Here is a 14,124-nt window from a genome sequence, read left to right on the forward strand (position 1 = left end):
GGAGACCTGAAATACAAGTTGAACTGACGCTCTTGCATGTTTATTTGCAAAATCTGGCAACTTTGCATGGGGCGCACTTAGAAAACATGGAAAAGCTTACGCCAGCACAGTATTTTCTAGACACTCCTCATCCTCACCCCAGGCGTCTTCTCCCCCCCCCCTTCCTTCTCTTCCTCTCTACCTCTCCCGTCGGGCCCCCTCCCCACGGCCAGCACGCCACCCCGTGACACAGCCTTGCGACACAGCAGCACGTCCTACAGCGACACTGCAGGCTGGCGGCTGTCAGTGTGGACACATTCTCTTTTCCGCCTGGTGCCCAGCCCTGGGGCGTGTTCTGCAACCCCCATGGCCTCCACTCTCCTCTAGGGACACTCTTCCTCTTGGGGATCCCCGATGGCTCTGCCCACCCCTCCACCCACTCCAGGTGCCCACCCCGAGCGGCGGTGTCCCTGGTTTGCATCACGTTGCTTTGTGTCCATCAGTACCCACCTAAGTGGTAGGGTTGGTGGGGGGCACAGGGAGCGAGGCAGCAGAGTCTGCTTTGTCCTGATTCTGAGATGGGCTTTCACGGGCACCAGGGTGAGCTGGTGGGGTGGGGCTGGCGGGCGCCGGCTAACAGTCACCTCCAGTGTGCGCTCTGGGAAGGGGGCGTGCCACCGGCTATTTTAAGGCCAGACTGGTGAAGGCTGGGTTCCCCTTCGTTTACCTAGGCTCTCAGTGTTTTCCCTGGCACACGGCGAGGTGGTCACAGAATGTGGGAAGCCAGGCGAGGGAAAAAATTAATGCTCTGCGATGACGCCCCTGGTAGCTGCTGCGAAATTCCATGGAAAAGCCGGGGCGGGGGGCGTGGGGGGCTCCCTATCTGTGTCGACGGGTGTCTCCCAAAGCTTTTGGCTCTATTGGCATCGACTCAGCTCCAGAGATGGTGGAAAATGAACACTGGCTGCCAAGTCAGTCCGGTGTCTGCCGGTAGCCCCAACTCCACCCTCTCCCGTGGAGGGCCGTTGCCCACACTGAATGCCCCTTTATCGTCAGCGGGCGATACTGACTTTTCAAAAACACTGTGTGGGCCTTGTGTCCAGATGCCTGTGGCCTGCAGCCTCTGCTGCCCTTCCAAGGGTGTTGGCTTCCAAACCCACCCAGAGACCTGAGAAAAATGCCTCCACGTGGCATCCCAGGAGGCTGGCTCCACCGCCTACTGTTTAGAGCCATTGGCTACAGGCTCCCCAGGGGACCGTTATTATAGGGGAGGAAACAGCGTCAGGACCGGGAACTGTGCAGGAAGCAACCTGCAGTTATTTCAAAGTTTCCCAGGGACGTTCCTTGGGTCACCTGGACTCACATGGTAAAGATTTAGGCCATCGCCTTCGCAAGCTGCGTGTAGATTGGCTTCCAGGAACCTTCCCGTTGGCCTTCTGCAGGCGTGGTTAGCGCTGCTCCACTAGAGCCGACAGTGGGAACTGAGTCCAGGTGTAGGGGTGAAGTTGGGTGTGGTTGGGTATTGGTCTCTCCCATGGGTCAAGCCTGTGTTAAATGCTGACTGTGTACCAGGCACTTGCCCATTACTCCACCACCATGTGGTAGATGTCACTGGGCCTACTTTACAGATGCCAGGTTAAGTGCCAGTCTGACTATGGCCACCAGATAAGCTCAGCCTGGATGGGTTCTGTTGACGGGAGGACCACTAGCATCTGTAACAGGTCAGAAGATAGAGACTGTTCAATATGATCTCCAGGTGACTCACATTGGATATCAAGACGTCACATACTAATCACTCGAGACTATTAACTGTGAGTGCAGGGTCCCTGAAACAATGCTCTTGGGAACTTGTGTTCCTGTAAAGGTAATGTCTAGCGTACAAGCTCGGAGGGTTGCTTTCTAACTTCCTGGTTAGCAAAAAAAGTGCTCAAAGTCCCTGGTGTTTGACTAAGTGTAGGCAAAGTCATAATTCCAATTTCTATTGATGACTAAGTTCCCATCACGACCCCAGTTCTTACTATTTCTTCTATCAATCAACACATTCTGCCCTCAGTTGATGTTTTTGCTCCTAATTGTGACTGCTGGCTTGCCTTCATTTTGAAGAGTCCTGATAGCATCTATGAGTGAAAAAAATCCACAGGCATTGGCCGGTGGCCACACTCATTATTAACACAAACTGTGGTTTTTAATTAAGTCCCTGAAAACCAAGAAGATCACAGCCTCCTCATTATAGGAAGGCCTTCCTCGGCCTGGGAGACGGGAGTTAATGAAGCACAAATATCTAGAAAAAACACCACACCCCAGTTCTTACTCCAGCAGACACTAACCCAGCACCAGTAAGAGGAGGAGGCAGTATTTTCAGAGCCTGTCTAGGTCTTGGCATCCTAACTCCCAGATTTGCCCACCATTCTTCATTAGGGCATTTTATCTAACCTTAAACATATTTTGGGGACAAGTTGCTGTCATTCACTTTTTGACTGACTATCTTTTCTACAAAATCTTTTGCTTATGCTCTTTGTATTATGCAGCAAATGACATTCATTCCATAAATCTCCAGAGCACCTACTCTGGGTAATACCTTATGCTTGGTGCGCTGAAGGTCATGGATGAGGTCAAGTATAAACAAGGAAGACTTGATAACCATGCCTAGATCTAGTCAACGACTGCAAGTCAACAAACAGATTGTACAAGGACAATGTTTGACAATATACGTGCTTTTGCCAACGTATTCAGATCAACAAAGCTCATAGAAATGTATTAGAAAACCATAATCATTCATTAATTCTTAATTCACTCATCATATATTTTTGAAGGTCTTGAATGTCCAAACCTCTGAGTTAAATACTAAGAGGAAATACTGTAAGCTCCTTCCCTTAAGGAGCTTACAATTAGGCCACTAGGAGAGATTAGAAGTAGCTTTTGTTGATATTTTTATTATAAAATATAAAGATGGAGCCCATAATTTACTAGGAAATTTGTGATCGGTGAAATGCAACCACACCAATGTCAGGTTCAAGCAGACATCACTCTTTCAGCCATTGGAGAACCTGAAGGTCACAGAGAGACAGGCCTCTGGGAAGGGAAAGTTTGGAGCAGAATGTAACGGGGGGAGTGAGGAAGTTGGCATCGTGGTGGGTGGTGGGAAAGGAGGATAGAAAAAGATTCACTTAACATGATGGAAAAAGCAAAGCTGTGTGGTGAGAAAGAGAATAAATAAAGGAGGGATAAATGTAAAATTAGAGTGCTTGCTAGAATGAGAATTTTAAAAATTAAAACAAATTTTCATGTAGGTCCCTCACATTCCAGGGGAGTCGGAAAAGCTACCACACAAATAGGGTCAACATGGAGAGCCCACATTTTACCTTAGAAGCAATGAAAACAATATCCTAGCAGAGAAAATAAAATGTGCATCCATGCTCAAGATAAGAGTTGGAGGGGGTAAAATGTCATACTTTCAGCTGGCCATACCCAGACCCCAGAAATCTTTTTTCCACCTTCCCCCTTTTTTTAGCATTTATTTGGTTAAAAGCTTTGGGAATCCTGCCCTCCATCCAGTCACCAGCATTCACCTCTCAGTTTGTCCACTTCACACAAGACATGCCATGGAAAACATTTGTCCCTTCAAAACAGTGTGGTATCAAAACACCTAAAGCAAACACTGCTAGAATATGCAAGAACAATTTGGGCAAAAAAACACACTTGTAAACCCAAACAAGCGCGAAAACACAGAAAAACAGCAAAGGGAGTGACTTCTGTTAAGGGTGGTTCTTGAACATGTCTTTCATCTCCTTTTCAGGGAAGGGTGGTGGTACCTTTGGACATCTCCAAGAGCAGCGCCAAGAGTCAACTACACCAGCCGTGCCTACAGCTGGAAAACTATGCCAATGCAAGAATCTGTAGCATCTCACATACCATGCAGCTAAGGAATGTGCCTACTACCCGGAGCAGAACAAAATGGCGGCCCTATTTCCTTCCACGAAAGAAGACTTTGCAGGAGAGAGTAGGCTTCCTATTGGGTTGTCATCAAATTTATGACTTTGCCCCTGGTTAACCCTTTCTTTTGGAAGGATGCAGAAATAGAGCTACTACAGGTATTCAAGGAGAGATGGACCCTGCCGCCACAGAAAGGTAAGGTTGCTGTTAGTAATAATTTTAAGGACCTTAAAAATATCATCTAATATTTATGGAACAATAACTATATGCTAAGCACTAGAATACTGGTTCTCCACCAGGGGTGATTTTACCCCACTGGGGACATTTGGAAATGCCTGGAGGCGTTTTTGATTGTCATGGTGAAGAGGTGGTGGCATGTGGGTGGGGAGGCTACCAGCATCCGGTGAGTAGAAGCTAGAGATGCTGCTAACCTTCCTCTCGAATGCAAAGAATTATCCCACCTGAAATGTCAAATGCTAAAGTTGGGTAACCTTACAGTGGACTAAGGTTCTTATCCATATTTAACCTCCAAAATAACCCTGGGAGGCACCTATTACTATTGTCCCCACTTTACAGATGAGAACATTTAGTCTTAAAGTAATTAGTTCAAATTGTTTCGACCTTTGAACACTCTCAGGCTTCTTTCCTGAGATCTATTTGGTTCCATGATAATTGTGGGGAATTTTCGGTTGTTCAATGGCTGGGAATCAGTTCCCTCAAATGTCAGCATGAAAGTCTTTTGGCTCAAGTGGAGCCAGCCCCCACCCCATTCTGGGATGAGGCTGGCTAACGAACAGCTGGTAACTGGGGCAGGGAGAAGAAGATATTATATAACGTCTACAAAAGCAATGAAAAGTTGACTTAACTGCTACGATAAGCAAACAGCAAGATAGCAAATGAGAATCCACAGGGGTTTAAAAATATGTTTTCTAAAGCATAGTGTCCAGACGGTTCCCTCACATCCTCTGTCCTTTATTCCCAACCTCTGATAGCGGGGTGGCATGTGCTGTTGAGAAAACAGAGGACCCGATGCCATGAGACTCAGACAAGAGTGGCAATCTCTCCTCTGCGACCTCATACAGAATTAGGTCATCGGATTCCAAGGGTGTTGGGTCCTCGGGAAGACAACTTCTGTTTTTCTTTTTTTTCCTTTTTGATAAATGCCAAGCCCCTTGACAAAACATTTATGACTAGACAGCGGGAAATCAGACATTTTCTTTTAAATCATTCCTCTGCATCTGGCTTGGGTGTTTTGACCAGTTTTCTTTCCTCTTCTTCATTTTCCCCCAACGTTCTCACAGTTCTATTTCCATCTTTCCCCCTCTCTTCTTATAGTATTTCTCATTGCCCATACACAATGCACAGGACGGGCCCCCACAACCAAGACTTATCCCACCTGAAATGCCAAATGTACAATGCGAAGGAAGGGAAGGGAGGAGAATTGCTAAAACAACAAGACTGATCATCCACGGGTCAAGTTGGTGTGGTCGAGTCAATGACGGCAAAGATCTCTTTAGTGTAGTTAGGCGGTACCAACACTGAAGTCTTTTGAAGATAAATGAAACCCCCTTGAAAGTCTTTGAAACATAAGCCGGACACCACAGGTACAAATTCAAATAACTTTCACAATTTTCAAAACCTTTTTGTACTTACCAGCTGTTTGCTTTGACCCACCACTGATGCATATATATGTTATTGCTGTCATTTCAATTAATTGAATTCAATGAACCTCAAAATGCAAGTCAATTTAACAAACATTTGTTAAACATCTATTATGGGACAAGATGAGTATGATGTCACTAACCCCCACACGAGAGAAACGTAACATTTTGATGGGGAAACGAGTAACTATACATCCAGCTTTCATGTAAGTAGATGAATTAGTGATCTATTTCTGCTTAACAAATTGCCCTCAACCTTAGCAGCTTAAGATAACTCACATGTATCATTGCACAGCTGCTGAGTCCTCTGCCTTAAATTTTCTCACAAGACTAATCAAAGTGTTGGTCTAGACTCTGGTGGTCCATCTGGAGCCTCAACTAGAGAAAGATTCAGTTCTAAGTTCACCCACGTGGTTGCTGGAGGGATTCATTTCTTGGATGGTGATTGGACTGAGAGCCTCAGTTCCTTACCAGTTGTTGGCTGAAGGCCAACCTCAGTTCCCTGCCACACGGGCTTCTCCAACAGGGCAGCTTGAGTGTGCAAGCTGAGAAGGCACTGGTCTGCTGACAAAAGCAAAGTCACCATCTCACATAAACTATTTTTGGATAAACTAATATCCCTTCTGTATATTCCATTGATTAGAATTGAATCATTGGGTCCAGTCCAAACTCGGAAAGAATATACAAGCTGCCCTGTTGGAGAAGCCCGTGGCTGGAATACCAGGAGGGGGACCACTATGTCAGACACTGAGTACCACATAGAGGTTAAGGGACTGTTACAGGGAGCGTCATGATTCTGTCAAAGCAGGGAGTGGTGTAAGAAACCTTTATCTTTAAAAGGAGGTATTTTCTGACTACATGGACATGGAACTACTCTACAAGATTTTGGTATCTACCAGTGATTGGTAGAATAATCCTAGACTTGCAGGATTTATGACTGGAGCCTTGGGAGCTCACTGAAGATAATATATCCCTCATCATAAAGGAACGTGGACCCTTGGCAGGGTCCCCAAAAGTCACATTTATAGTTCTTCTATTCAGTATCTATCTCAAGGGAATCTTTGTAGTCAACTGGTTCTGTAGTTGTTCATTTGCTCATTCATTTCATGCATCAGTTAAAACTAGCTATCGAAACCCAAAGAGGAATTACTTTTGAGAAACTAGATTAACGAAACTAAAAAATGAATGAGATTGACCTTGGGGCCTCTCCTCTGTCTAGGTCTAGACCAAGGGTTAGCAAGCTATGTCCTGGGGGTTAAATCTGCCTTTCCTTTGTCTGTTTTTTTTGTTTGTTTGTTTGTAGAACTTGTGAGCTAAGAATGGGTTTCACATTGTTTAATGTTTGAAACCAACAAACAAAAAGAAGACTCGTTTGTGATACAGGAATATGATATGAGATTCAAATCGTAGTGCCTATAAAGCTGTGGGCACATAGAACAACATAGAGCTCCCCAGTTCTGCGAGAAAGAGCTCCTAGGGCTGAGGGGGGTGGAGGATCTGGACAGGAGGTGTGTGGGGAGGAGGTAATGGTTTTCACTGAATTCCTTGTCATATTTTATTTAGATTAAGTTCTGCTCAGCGGGGTGATTTCTTAATTAGAGCTGCCCAGCCAGGCAGACCTCCAGCTCAGCCCCCTGTGCTGCGGCTAAGGTTTCACGAGGGACCTTGTCCTGCCTTATTTCCTGAGTTCTAATATTTGAGTAGTAGGCAGTGGATTTCAATGGGAGGAAAAGATGTAATTTAATCATCTTTATTAGATTTTGGCTGTGGATGGGGAGAGGGGAAGGAAGGAGGGGGGACATGTGTCCTCTCTTTGTTCATCCTCCGCCCCCCCACCTTTTCTCTACCTTCCTTCCAGTGGTCAAAGAAGGAAGATCCTCAGTGTCCTTTTCTTTTTCCTTCTTTTCTCAAACAAAGAAGCTAAACGAGGCCATGAAGCCCCAAAAGAGAATGTGTTCCTTGCAGAACATCTCTAGGCTTGGTGGGGAGATTTATAGAAACAAAGCGGTCAGTCCCTGCTTTGCTAACCTTGACCCTGAGAGTGGGCGTGGTGATGTCCTCTCCATCACTCCAGAAGTTGCGACTATGCTCAGCAAGACCTCCCAAAACGGAGGAGAATTAGAGAAGCACTCGGTGGTATATTCTCTTACCTGCCATAACTTGGCGTCCTTTGGGGCCATCATCCGGGGAAGAAAGGGCAGCCTGTGGAAACAGAAGAAGATGATGAGGGCGGGAGGGAGGGCGGGAGGTTTGTCGTGCTGCTGTCCTCAGGATGGGAGGGAGAGCTGCAGGGTTTCGCAGGAGCCATAGACACCAGGGGCTCTTTCAGAGGAAATCAATCTATTGGAGTTTTCCAACAACAAGGAGAATTTGGCATGGTACATCGAGAAACTAGAAGGGAAAAAAAATGTGTCTGGAACTCTCCCAATTGTCCTTCTAAATACAAAGACCTCTCCTCCCTGGCTTTTAGCTTCCTACACCAATGTGCACATTAGATGAGGTTTTGTCTTCTTTCATTTACATTCTATTACCTCTACCACCCCAACCCCATCACACACACACACACACACACACACACACACACACACACACACACACACACACCCTGCAGCCTCTAATCCTGCCCACAGCCCCTATCCTGTTGATCTTTCTTCACTTAAAAATTATCAGCAAAGAGTTTATTCATTTGGGAGAATTCCAGGCACTACATTTATGTTCAGTTCAGATGAAATGGGATCCAGACTTTTCAAACCGTGCTGTTCTGCAGATAAAACCCAAAGGCGGGGCCTGGTACCTGGAGGCGTCCTTTCTCTTTCCTCTGCCCTTTGTTTCTAAGCAAATTTGAGCTCATTTGGGAAGTCTCATAATGGGGTGAAGGGGGGGGGGTGTGCTTTTTTTCACCACCTCTATTTCAGGAGGTTTTTCAGTTAAGAATAATGAATTTATCTCCAGACAGATGGAAGAGTTTTACAAAAGCCAGAAAAGACACTTTTACGAATATGCCCCATAGGCTGATCTTAATCCTCTCATTGTTAAAAATGGCCTACGAGCGTCTTATTTATGTGCCAAATGGCTTTATTAAATCATTATATTAACACAAAAAAATCCTATTACAGTGAGTTTCTCTGTATGATCTAAAGTTCTCCACCTTCCTGCTGATAACCTATTTATTCCAACATTTCAAAAGGTGAAATTCCAGTAGAGCCCAATGTTTGGCCAAGTTTTTCCAAATTTACTCTACTATGGCCAGAGGGATCACTGGGTCCTAGCAAGAAACAGGCCTACGTTTTATCAAAGCAGCATCCCTAACAGGAAGAAAAGTGTGCAAAATAGAAATACATCCTTGGCGACACTGTCATGTGATGTGTCTTTTAGAAACACAATGGCTCTCTGATACCCACTTTGATTTCAAAAACCCAAGTGGCAAATTCAAAGACAGACTGCACCGGTGACTCCAAGCGCTATGGACTGGGAAAGGAGTTTAAAAGGGAAGAGAGGCGAAGTCTGGTGTGTTTGTAGACTGCATTTTGAGAGAGAACTAAAAACAAAAAGAAGATTGTTGAGTGCAAAATCCACACATGTTTGTTACAGGGGGACAGTTCATTCATAAGGGCATGTGTTTTTGATCTCAGACGTGATTTCTGCTTCAGGTGGAAGTGGGTGGTGGAAGCTCAGGGTTGGGGAGTAGTTTAGAAGCATGGGCCCGATGCACATTGGGAGAACCTAAGTAGAGAAGAGACCCAACTTGGAAACTCTTAAGAACTATGTCCTATGAAGGGGATTTGGAGGTCAAGTTTTTCAAAATTTACTATGGGGAGGTCAACAGGAGGGTCCAGATGAAGCCGTAGGCACAGGGAGGCCGTGCATGATTGAAGAGCTTAGGTAGCACTGAGAGGGAGCAACAGATGAGGAAAGGAGGTGGCTGATGTCAGGGAGACGGGAGAGCATGCACAGGGCTTGCCCTGGAGAGATATTTAAAATCCTTTAGCCTTTCCAAGATTATTAAGCCAAATTACCATTCTTGTTTATTCCAGATGCCTTAGCATCTCCCATTATCACTAAGGACCTTCCATGCTAAAAATAAACATTTGGGAAGCAAGGGTGATTTTTCTCTTTCCTTTTAAATTGTAATTGGGAGGGACTCACGGCCTGACATGACATGAGGTCTGGCTTAGATTAGCCCCTGGCCGGGCGACCCATGCTCATTTAGTGACTGCAATTACGCCGGCCTCTCAGCATGGCCTGCTCTTTGTGGGACGTGCCCTTTGAGTTGTTTTTCCCCAACAGACGTAGTGGGTGTGTTGGGCCATTTATACCTTTTTGCCCAGGCACCTTATCACACACGTGGGTGAGACAACTGGCCAGGATGAGGGGTACGATCTATGACCTTGAAAGGAAGTGAAATTCATTGGCAATGAGGGGGTTGACTCCATGACAACCATGAGCACCGTGAGTACTCTAGTAAAAGACCCCACTGCCACAGGTAGGCACCTGCCTCCCAGTCATAGAGATTCTTCCAATAAAAGAAGCAAAAGGAACAAATGTACAACTAACAGGCTTTTTCTAAATACCCGCGCCCTTGCTTGGGGTCTCACCCAGCCACAGGCTGCAGGTAGGGGGTACATGTCAGCTGAGAATCGAGAAGAATCCTCAGCCTTTGCTTTCGGCCTGCAGAGGTCGGAGGAGAGACAGGAGCTGGGTGACCTACTGCTGGAAAACTGGGGAGTGGCCGAGTAGGGGGTCCCCCTCCTGCTGTATGAAAAAGCTGCAGAACCCCGAGTTTGGGCTTTACAGGAGAGCCCAGGGATAGATAGAGACTCTACATTAAAAGCAACTCTAAGTTAGTTCAAAAATACACATTAAGTCCGGCTGGGGTGCCTCAGTGGTTGAGCGTCGATCTATGAACCAGGAGGTCGAGGTTTGATTCCTAGTCAGGGCACATGCCCGGGTTGTGGGCTCGATCCCCAGTGTGAGGCGTGCAGGAGGCAGCCGATCAATGATTCTCTCTCATCATTGATGTTTCTATCTCTCTCCCCCTCTCCCTTCCTCTCTAACATCAATAAAAATATATTTAAATATATATATTAAAAAGCCTTTCCCCCAGCACACCTGATTTATTAGTAACTATTATCATTACTTATTAACAGGAAGAAAAATAAGCTACATGCTAGCTTTGCATCCACTCTCATGCTTCTCGATTCACAAATGAAAGGGAAGGGGAAGGGAGAGGGGGCCGAGTGAAGCGTTGAAAGCTCGCTGTTCTGAGCTCAGGCTCACTCTTCCTGAGACGATGAACTTGGCTGGGGAGCCGCTGGAGGCTGCAGGGGTAGAGGCTGGGGGCAGGAAGAGGAGGAAGTGAGCGGGGGCATGCCTGGGAGGGCTCCGGGAGGGTAACCAATCCCTTCACTGGGGGCAGGTGGCCGTCTCCAGGGTCATTACCAGACAACCTGGGAAGCAGGGGCCGAAAGAAATTTCCGGAAGTCTCCGCTCCCCTCCTGCCTGCTTCCCGCCTTCCCCAGAGGTGGACTGCGAGGAGCGGCAGGAAGGAAGGATGTATCAAACGGGAGAAGAAAGAACCCCTGCCACTCGCCCCCGCCTCTGGATTGTGGCAGCGGCTGGTAGCAAATTAACAGCCGCTGGGGCAGGAGGCGAGTGGGACTCCGAAAGGCCGGGCTGTTTTCTTTCGCCCCGAGAGCCCACTGTGGGCGCAGGTTCCATATCAAAGGAAAGGGATCCAGGCTGTGCACTCACGTCGGGCCCTGGGCTGGGGGCGGGGGCGGGTCCACGTCCCCGAAGCTGTCAAACACCAGCTGGGTTTCTGGACCTCATTTCTGTGGCTCTGCTGAGCGTGCGTGCAGGGGACAATACAGTCAGAATCCCTCTGCCACCACCAGTCCTGGTGAGGGCTGAGCCCCGGGGTCACCTTCCCGGCCTGGAGGGGTGACTTTTCTTTCATTCTGCTTGCATCTCACCCGGGGAAGGTGCGTCTCGACTAGCGTTACAATGAGTTTCCATCCCCTGGACACAGGGTGCACAAACTTGGGAGAAAAATCCCAGGAATAAACTCCAGAACTTTCTTGGGGGAAAGCTATCAACCCAATAAATGGCTGTGTGCTTGTGAGGGTAGCTCCTCCATCTACCTGAGCAACCCTTACAGCCCTGTCTGGCATCTTGATCCTGGATTCTCAGGGGAACCAGAGAGACCCAGCCGGGAAGCGGGAAGCGATGCTCTCTCACAGTGCAGGATAAGCAGGGATCCCTTGGTGGGTAGGAATCTCTCTCTCTATCTCCGCGCGCCCTTGTCCCTGAAGTTTGCCTGAGAGAGGAGTGGGAGAGACAGAGGCTGTGAGCGTGGGAAAGGACAGCTTAGGTGGAGAGAGCTCCTTGTTGGCCACGCAGAGCTTTAGTGGAATGAGAGTTGACTTGGGGATCAGTGAGGCGTGCGCTCCCATCCATGACCCCTCCTTGCTGGGTCCTGTGACTAGCGCTGGGGGTCAAGAGTCCTCCTGAGCACTGGACACATGACAGGTTTCACCGAAAAGTTAGCCGCCACTCACAGTCCTCATGTTCCTGATGCACAGCCCGGAAGGGTCAGATCACCTACGGGGCGCGTGAGGACAGAAGCAGAATCTTGTTCACCTGCCCCCCTCACCTGGGTGGTCGTCCATTCACATGACAAAACCAGCAGAGGTGAAAAACGAATGGAATCGACCAGAGGAACAATCATTTTACGGATCAATAAGGTTTCAAAATGTTTGGTTATCTCTGTTTCTTTTTTTAAAAAATATATCTTATTGATTTTTTACAGAGAGGAAGGGAGAGAGGTAGAGAGTTAGAAACATGGATGAGAGAGAAACATTGATCAGCTGCCTCCTGCACACCTCCCACTGGGGATGTGCCTGCAACCAAGGTACATGCCCTTGACCGGAATCGAACCTGGGACCTTTCAGTCCACAGTCCAACACTCTATCCACTGAGCCAAACCGGGTAGGGCTGGTTATCTCTGTTTCTACGGGAGTTTTCTTGGAGTCAGAATCAGCATTAGGACACACACACACACACACACACACACACACACACTCACACTCCACCAGAACTATGCTGCACTCAGGTTTTGACCCCTGTGCTGTTTACCCTCAGGAGTCATGGGATCCAGGATTCGGGTCCCAGGACTGAGTTGGTCCTTAAGGGACCAATGTGGCACATCCTGTTTTCTATGGCTCTTTCAAATCTAAATATCTTTGTCAGTGATTTATGATTTTCTGCGATTGTTTATTTAGTTTCTGACGTCTCAAAGAGACAGCTCTTAGGGGCAGCCCTCGTGCACGCCGGCGCGGGACATCTCCACCGGGTCAGCCAGCCTTTGGCTTCTGCCGTGACCCAGGCACGCTGACCAGCAATGGGACACAGCCCAGCCAGCCATGCTCAGGTCCCCGTGGGGATAGGCTCCTCCCTCTGTTATTATAACTAGGGTTCTGGGGGGTAGGGGGGGGGATGAGGGTGGTGGTGAGGAATCAGGGAACCAGCAAGCCTGGCTGATGCAAATGGATGTTCACTCTTCACATTCAAGCGTTTTGGGTTTGAGGAAAACCCCAAACACTGTGAGCCCTGAGCACTTTTTCCATTAATGTTTCACACTGATGCGTATGTCAAGGGAAATTTAAGACATGAGGTTTCTGATTCATTTACAAATAACTCATCAAAATATTATTCTGTAAGAGGCATTTGGTGCCCAAGAAGTCTTAAGAGCCTTTTTTTATAAGCTTTTAAACTTGTTTAAAACATTGAGAAACACAAGTTGCAGTCTCCCCAACATAAACAGGGGCGAATCCCGGGGGGGGGGGGGGGGGGGGGCGCGGGCAGCAGGGAGGAGACAGTGTGGGAGGGAGATGGAGGGAAGGAACCAGGACACATTGACCTCAGTCCCCAAGGGACGGACTGGAACATGGAGCCCAATACTTTCCAGGTCCCTCCCAGCACTTAGCGTCTCCCCTGCGATCTGGGGAACGAAGGTGGTTCCACCTTTTTGAATCCCGAGGCCAAGGTCAGCTTTTAGGGGTCTTGCCTTTGACAGAGAAATCTCCTGTGTTCTAAGAGAAGAAGAATATAAACTCCCAAAATTTTACTTCCAGGCAAGACCCCCTTTCCTCCCCTTCAAAGAAAGTGCTCATGCCGTGTCCTTTCATGTATAATTTCATGAAGGTCTCCATTGAACATGTAAAGAAAGTGGAAACCTTCTAAGTTGCCATGAATGTTTGGCACGTTTCCCACGCGACTAAAATCTGCTTTCTCCCCAGAGCGCCCTGGTTTCAGACTCCAATGACAGGGGGAGGCGGACCGCGAGGGCAGCTGCCTGCAGTCGGAGGCTCCACGAAATACATTTGTATTCTAATCACTAGAGTCCGACCTGCTTGGGTTTTCACCCTGTTTCACTGGTGTCTGCTGTTCAAAGGAAACTCCCTGATATTTCAGAAGGCCTATTGATGGGTGCTCATGCGTTTTATCTTGTTTTACTGACAGATCTGCAACCTGGTGAATGTCTTGGAATCTA

This window comes from Cnephaeus nilssonii, assembly GCF_951640355.1.
Source record: "Cnephaeus nilssonii genome assembly, chromosome: 19".
Lineage (NCBI taxonomy): Eukaryota > Metazoa > Chordata > Mammalia > Chiroptera > Vespertilionidae > Cnephaeus > Cnephaeus nilssonii.